Below are 8,313 nucleotides of genomic sequence, written 5' to 3'. Positions count from 1 at the left end.
AGGTGGAGCATGTGCCAAAATTAAAGAAGTGGGTAACCGGTGTTCATGTACGCTTACCTTATACTCCACTTGAATACACCACTGTTTTAACGTATATCATAGTTTATCTAGCTTCTATCTTCCAGAAATAGGGATCCTACATTAATGTCCTGTAATGTAAAGAGATGTTTTTTTTGTTGCCATATGTGTAATCAACCTGGTTCAGTTTATCAACCAGCTAATAATTAGAATCTGGTGTGCTAGATTAGGGTTGGAGTGAAAACCTACAGGAGGGTAGCTCTCCAGGAACAGGGTTGGAGTGAAAACCTACGGGATGGTAGCTCTCCAGGAACAGGGTTGGAGTGAAAACCTACAGGAGGGTAGCTCTCCAGGCACAGAGTTGGAGTGAAAAGCTACAGGATGGAACAGAGTTGGAGTGAACCTACGGGACGGTAGCTCTCCAGGCACAGAGTTGGAGTGAAAAGCTACGGGACGGTAGCTCTCCAGGCACAGAGTTGGAGTGAAAAGCTACGGGATGGTAGCTCTCCAGGAACAGGGTTGGAGTGAAAACCTACAGGATGGAACAGAGTTGGAGTGAACCTACGGGACGGTAGCTCTCCAGGCACAGAGTTGGAGTGAAAAGCTACGGGATGGTAGCTCTCCAGGAACAGGGTTGGAGTGAAAACCTACAAGATGGAACAGGGTTGGAGAGCCCTGGCCTAAGGTATATGGAGGGAACTTGTAGGAATGGCAACACTGTAGGTGTTAGATGGATTATCTCATTGAACCCTGACTCAGCTCACAACTTATTTTCACAGTCTCTGTTATATCCTTGATCACAAGTTACTTAAAACCTTTGGCACCAAAACTGTCTCTCAAATAAAGAAAGGAGAACATAAAGCGAACTCAAGGCAGGAGTCATAAAGTAGTCCCATTGCCTAATGGAAAAACACGAATTAAAGCTTAGTATTAAAAAATACATGTTTTCCCAACAGATATCTGATATCTCTCTCTGGGCTTTGTCTATCCTCTTAACGGTAAAGCTTTACAACACGCTAAAGCTATTGCTAATGGACAGTACATCATACCCACTCTCTGTGTCCCAAAACACACCCTATTCCCTTTATAGTGCACTACTTTTGACCCATAGGTGCTCTGGTCAAAAGTAGTGCACTACATAGGGAATAGGAAGCCATTTGGGACATAACCATTGTCACGCCCTGGCCTTATTATTCTTTGTTTTCTTTATTATTTTAGTTAGGTCAGGGTGTGACATGGGGAATGTTTATGTTTTGTTGTTTTGGGTGTTTATTTGGTAAAGGGGTTAATGGGTGTAGTATATGGTTTTGTGTTGAGTGTAGATGTTTAGCATTGTCTATGGTGGTTAATTATCTAGGAGAGTCTATGGTTACCTGAATGAGTTCCCAATTAGAGACAGCTGATTTCGGTTGTCTCTGATTGGGAGCCTTATTTAGGGTAGCCATAGGCTCTCATTGGTGGTGGGTAATTGTCTATGTAGAACGTTTGTAGCCTGTATGTATGTGCACAACGTTTGTAGCTTCACGGTTGTTTTGTTATTTTGTTTAAGTGTTTATTGTTTGTCATCTTTTAAAATAAAAGAAGATGGCTTATTTTCCAACTGCTGCATTTTGGTCCGTCAATCCGCCACACGATCGTGACAGAATTACCCACCATAGGACCAAGCGGCATGGAAGGCGGCAACAGGACCTACCTACAAAGGATTTCTGGAAATGGGAGGAAATTCTAGACGGGAGAGGACCCTGGTCACAGCCAGGGGAATATCACTGCCCCAAGGCAGAGATAGAGGCAGCACGGCGACACGGGAGGAAGCCCAAGAGACAGCACAAAAAATTTTTTGGAGGGGGACACTTGGAGCAGTCGGCGAAGTTGAGGGGTGAGTCTGAGTGTGTCGAGGAGTTATTGGACAGATTGGAGGAGAGTGAACGAAGGGGAGATTATGAGACATTCGAAGAGTTGTTGACGAAATTGGAGGAGAGTGAAGAGAGAGAGCTGTTGGTTTGGCAGAGTATGCAATGCATTCTTCCTGAGGAGCGTATTAGCTGTCCGATGCCACCTGTGTCAGTTCCTCGTACTCAGCCTGAAACTCGTGTTAAAGTTCCGGAAGATTTGATGCCGGCTATACACACCAGGTCTCCAGTACACCTTCACAACCCGGTGTGTCCTGTTCCTACTTTTTGCACTCATCCTGAGATGCATGTCCCCAGCCCTGTACCACTAGTTCCGGCACCAAGCACTAGGTCTAAGGTGCGTCTCCAGAGCCCTTTACGCACTGTTCCTGCTCCCCGCACTAGCTTTGAGGTGCGTGTTTCCAGCCCATTACCACCAGTGCCTACACCACGCATCAAGCTTCCTGGGTGTCTCCAGAGCCCTGTTGTTCCTCCACGTACTAGCCCTGTGGTGCGTGTCTCCAGCACATTACCACCAGTGCCTACACCACGCACCAAGCCCTCTGTGTGTTTCCAGAGTCCTGTACGCACTGTTCCTTCTCCCCGTACTCGCCCTGATGTGCGGGTCCTCAGCCCGGTACCACCAGTACCGGTACCACGCACAAGGCCTATAGTACGCCTTGAGAGTCCAGTGTGCCCTGTTGCTGCTCCCCGCATTAGCCCTGAGATGCGTGTCCCCAGTCCGGTACCACCAGTTCCGGCCCCACGCACTAGGCCTAATGTGCGTCCCCAGGGTCCAGTATGCCCTGTTCCTGCTCCCCGCACTAGCCCTGAGATGCGTGTCCCCAGCCCGGTACCACCAGTTCCGGCACCACGCACTAGGCCTAATGTGCGCTCCCAGGGTCCAGTATGCCCTGTTCCTTCTCCCCGCACTAGCCCTGAGATGCGTGTTCCCAGCCCGGTGCCACCAGTCCCGGCACCACGCACCAGGCCTACAGTGCGCCTCAGCCGGCAGGAGTCTGCCGTCTGCACAGCGATGACTGAACTGCTCGTCTCCCCAGCGCCATCTGAGCCATCCGTCTCCCCAGCGCCATCTGAGCCATCCGTCTCCCCAGCGCCATCTGAGCCATCCGTCTGCAATGAGCCTGCAAAGCCGCCCGTCTGCCATGAGCCTGCAAAGCCGCCCGTCTGCCATGAGCCCACTGAGCCGTCCGCCAGACAGGAGCCGCTAGAGCCGCCAGCCAGACAGGAGCCGCTAGAGCCGTCCGTCAGACAGGATCTGCCAGAGCCGCCAACCAGACAGGATCTGCCAGAGCCGCCAACCAGACAGGATCTGCCAGAGCCGCCAACCAGACAGGATCTGCCAGAGCCGCCAACCAGACAGGATCTGCCAGATCAGTCAGCCAGCCATGAGCAGCCAGATCCGTCAGCTAGCCATGAGCAGCCAGATCCGTCAGCTAGCCATGAGCAGCCAGATCCGTCAGCCAGCCATGAGCAGCCAGATCCGTCAGCTAGCCATGAGCAGCCAGATCCGTCAGCTAGCCATGAGCAGCCAGATCCGTCAGCTAGCCATGAGCAGCCAGATCCGTCAGCTAGCCATGAGCAGCCAGATCCGTCAGCTAGCCATGAGCAGCCAGATCCGTCAGCTAGCCATGAGCAGCCAGATCCGTCAGCCAGCCATGGGCCATCCCTCAGTCCGGAGCTGCAGTCCCTCAGTCCGGAGCTGCAGTCCCTCAGTCCGGAGCTGCAGTCCCTCAGTCCGGAGCTGCCATTCCTCAGTCCGAAGCTGCCCCTTACCCTGGTGCTGCCCCTTACCCTGGTGCTGCCCCTTACCCTGGTGCTGCCCCTTACCCTGGTACTGCCCCTGACCCTAGTACTGCCCCTGACCCTGGTACTGCCTCTTACCCTGGTACTGCCCCTTAGTCCGGAACTGCCCCTGAATGCAATGGGGTTAAGGTGGAGGGGGGTCGTTTGGAGGAAGCCTAGGAGGTGTTTAGGTACTGTGGGGACCGCGACCAGAGCCGGAGCCGCCACCGTGGATGGAAGCCCACCCAGACCCTCCCCTAGACTGTGTATGGTGCGCCCGGAGTTCGCGCCTCAAGGGGGGGGGGTTATGTCACGCCCTGGCCTTATTATTCTTTGTTTTCTTTATTATTTTAGTTAGGTCAGGGTGTGACATGGGGAATGTTTATGTTTTGTTGTTTTGGGTGTTTATTTGGTAAAGGGGTTAATGGGTGTAGTATATGGTTTTGTGTTGAGTGTAGATGTTTAGCATTGTCTATGGTGGTTAATTATCTAGGAGAGTCTATGGTTACCTGAATGAGTTCCCAATTAGAGACAGCTGATTTCGGTTGTCTCTGATTGGGAGCCTTATTTAGGGTAGCCATAGGCTCTCATTGGTGGTGGGTAATTGTCTATGTAGAACGTTTGTAGCCTGTATGTATGTGCACAACGTTTGTAGCTTCACGGTTGTTTTGTTATTTTGTTTAAGTGTTTATTGTTTGTCATCTTTTAAAATAAAAGAAGATGGCTTATTTTCCAACTGCTGCATTTTGGTCCGTCAATCCGCCACACGATCGTGACAACCATGTATTGTTGTTAGGTGAACCTGAGCTTTGGAAGGGGAAAATCATTAACCTCCTGCATTAATCATATCAATGTAGACATGTTCTTCATGGCTATTTCCAAATACCTCATCGAAATTCTTGGTTTCTGGAATAATTTGACTTGTTTCACATGTTTTTCAAATTAGTTTTGTTCCCTGCGACTTTCCCCTGAAACCACAGTTCTTGTCACAGTTTTTCTAATTCAATTTTCGTAAAATGAGAAGTACTGTTTGAAACAGACATTGTACTTTATATCTGTGAAGAAAGAAACTCTGTGTGTGAGAGTGAGCAGTCTCATTCAGGTTTATGTACTGTTATTTTATACTGTGGCCTATGCTGGAATGAGCCAACTTGTGTGACATTTTAGCATTAACACTTACATAAGACATTCAGTTCAGTCACGCAGGCAGACCCAGACCCAAGGCTGTAGTGCTTTTAGTCAAGATGTGTCCCTTCCAGCCCAAGGCTGTAGTGCTTTTAGTCAAGACGTTTCCCTTCCAGACCCAAGGCTGTAGTGCTTTTAGTCAAGATGTTTCCCTTCCAGCCCAAGGCTGTAGTGCTTTTAGTCAAGACGTTTCCCTTCCAGACCCAAGGCTGTAGTGCTTTTAGTCAAGATGTTTCCCTTCCAGCCCAAGGCTGTAGTGCTTTTAGTCAAGATGTTTCCCTTCCAGCCCAAGGCTGTAGTGCTTTTAGTCAAGACGTTTCCCTTCCAGACCCAAGTCTGTAGTGCTTTAAGTCAAGACGTTTCCCTTCCAGACCCAAGGCTGTAGTGCTTTTAGTCAAGACGTTTCCCTTCCAGACCCAAGGCTGTAGTGCTTTTAGTCAAGACGTTTCCCTTCCAGACCCAAGGCTGTAGTGCTTTTAGTCAAGACGTTTCCCTTCCAGACCCAAGGCTGTAGTGCTTTTAGTCAAGATGTTTCCCTTCCAGCCCAAGGCTGTAGTGCTTTTAGTCAAGACGTTTCCCTTCCAGACCCAAGGCTGTAGTGCTTTAAGTCAAGACGTTTCCCTTCCAGACCCAAGGCTGTAGTGCTTTTAGTCAAGACGTTTCCCTTCCAGACCCAAGGCTGTAGTGCTTTTAGTCAAGACGTTTCCCTTCCAGACCCAAGGCTGTAGTGCTTTTAGTCAAGACGTTTCCCTTCCAGACCCAAGGCTGTAGTGCTTTTAGTCAAGACGTTTCCCTTCCAGACCCAAGGCTGTAGTGCTTTTAGTCAAGACGTTTCCCTTCCAGACCCAAGGCTGTAGTGCTTTTAGTCAGGACATTTCCCTTCCAGACCCAAGGCTGTAGTGCTTTTAGTCAAGACGTTTCCCTTCCAGACCCAAGGCTGTAGTGCTTTTAGTCAAGACCTTTCCCTTCCAGACCCAAGGCTGTAGTGCTTTTAGTCAAGATGTTTCCCTTCCAGACCCAAGGCTGTAGTGCTTTTAGTCAAGACGTTTCCCTTCCAGACCCAAGTCTGTAGTGCTTTAAGTCAAGACGTTTCCCTAGCAGACCCATTGGCCAGGTCTTGATTGGATCCCTCGCAGAAAAAATACTTAGCAAAGTCATTCCCCACCACGTGCTGAGTGAGCCTTGCCTTGCTCTGCTCTCACTCACATGAAAAGTACCACTGTTGAGAGAGAGGAAAGAAAGAAAAAAAAAGTAGGAACCAGATCTTGATTTTTACAAAATCCAGAGGTGGGAGAAATACCCTTGATACTTCATTTTATGAGGTTTTGAAGTCCCACAGTTGTCTGTAGTGGAGCCGTGGCCATGACCCAGGCATTTACAGACAGGCATCAACAGAGCCTTCCTTTAAGTCGGGGCATGTCTGAATTCTCCTGACAGAGCATATTACTCTGCTGTTAAGCCAGGGCAACCACTGGCTTTGGGGCCAAAGCCTATAACTTGCTAATGCTTGGCTCTTTAGGAAACTGCAGAACCTTTTAAATCTAATATGTAGAAACACCTCAGCTTTAAATTGTGGCTTGTCCCTTCACATACACATACGGCACCGACATCCATTTAGTGTGGAGTCGGGTTCCGTCCCAAATGGAACCCTTTGGGCCCTGGTAAAAAGTAGTACACTATGTAGAGGATAGGATGCCATTTGGGATGACGGCAGGATTAGGGCTGGAGGGAGAAGCCAGGGGTGTCAGCGTTGGAAATCGGACAGATTGTTCAGTTTGTTTGTACTGTACGCATGTTTCTCGTTTTCTTTTCAATTAGTTATTTCAGCTAACACGCTCATGAAGCCATGATTTATACCAAGACAGTTGGTTGCCAAGTTAGATGGTTTTAGTATTTCGCTTGGACTGTTCATAAGAGTAACTGGTTAGATCCTTGATGTGATGCTTACCAAATTGAGCCCTATTCCCTATATAGTGCACTACTGCACTTCTGCACGTTATAGGGTGTCATTAGGGATGTGTACATGGACTTATAGACTGATGGAAACACTTATTTTCAGATCAGGGGTCAGAGGCCATTCTAAAAACCCATGTTGGGTCTGTCAGCTTCTCTGTGTGGTCAGTGGGCCCTACTTTTCAATCTCCCCTCATCCACCAAATAGCCCAGAGAAGACTGAGGACACAGCATATTCAGTCTGACAGTAAATAGCCCAGAGAAGACTGAGGACACAGCATATTCAGTCTGACAGTTAATAGCCCAGAGAAGACTGAGGACACAGCATATTCAGTCTGACAGTAAATAGCCCAGAGAAGACTGAGGACACAGCATATTCAGTTTGACAGTAAATAGCCCAGAGAAGACTGAGGACACAGCAAATTCAGTCTGACAGTTAATAGCCCAGAGAAGACTGAGGACACAGCCTATTCAGTCTGACAGTAAACAGCCCAGAGAAGACTGAGGACACAGCCTATTCAGTCTGACAGTAAATAGCCCAGAGAAGACTGAGGACACAGCCTATTCAGTCTGACAGTAAATAGCCCAGAGAAGACTGAGAACACAGCCTATTCAGTCTGACAGTAAATAGCCCAGAGAAGACTGAGGACACAGCCTATTCAGTCTGACAGTAAATAGCTCAGAGAAGACTGAGGACACAGCATATTCAGTCTGACAGTAAATAGCCAAGAGAAGACTGAGGACACAGCATATTCAGTCTGACAGTAAATAGCCCAGAGAAGACTGAGGACACAGCCGATTCAGTCTGACAGTAAATAGCCCAGAGAAGACTGAGGACACAGCCGATTCAGTCTGACAGTAAATGTATGATCCCTTTTTGGTCAAGCCTAATCCTCTCAGGTTTGTCTGTGCCTTCTCCTTGTTCATGTTCTGGGTTGTTTCACTCCCATTCTCCTGTTGTTTCACCCCATCCGTGCGGTGCAGGAACTCATAAAGGTTTTACGGGGTTCAACAGCCGTTTATTGGCCTTAGCTGCCAGACACCATATACTTTCATGACATAGTCTGGATCTTCCTCCTGTCCTTAGAGCAGGTTCCTTACTGCAGCAGATGAATGTGTAGGAGGGTCAAGGCTTTTGGATGTGTCCCAAATGGCACTCTGTTCCCTATATAATGTATTACTGTTGACCATAGCACTGAGTCCTGGTCATAAGTAGTGCACTATATAGGAAATAGGGTGCCATTTAGGACACAGATATAGGTTACGTAACCGCTAAGGACAGCACACTTATAGGACACTTGTCATCTTGTCTTTTCTCAACCTCTGACCTTTCAAGGTGCTCTGTAACCATCCACTGGAATGTAAAAAAGAGGCCCAGGCTTCTCTCTTTCTCTGCATGTGTGTGTGTGTGTGTCTGTCTAAGAGCAATGTTATACACACCCAGTCATTTTTACAAAATTAT

The sequence above is a fragment of the Salvelinus fontinalis genome, chromosome 16 (assembly GCF_029448725.1).
Source record: "Salvelinus fontinalis isolate EN_2023a chromosome 16, ASM2944872v1, whole genome shotgun sequence".
Lineage (NCBI taxonomy): Eukaryota > Metazoa > Chordata > Actinopteri > Salmoniformes > Salmonidae > Salvelinus > Salvelinus fontinalis.
Note: the sequence above shows the minus strand (reverse complement) of the source record.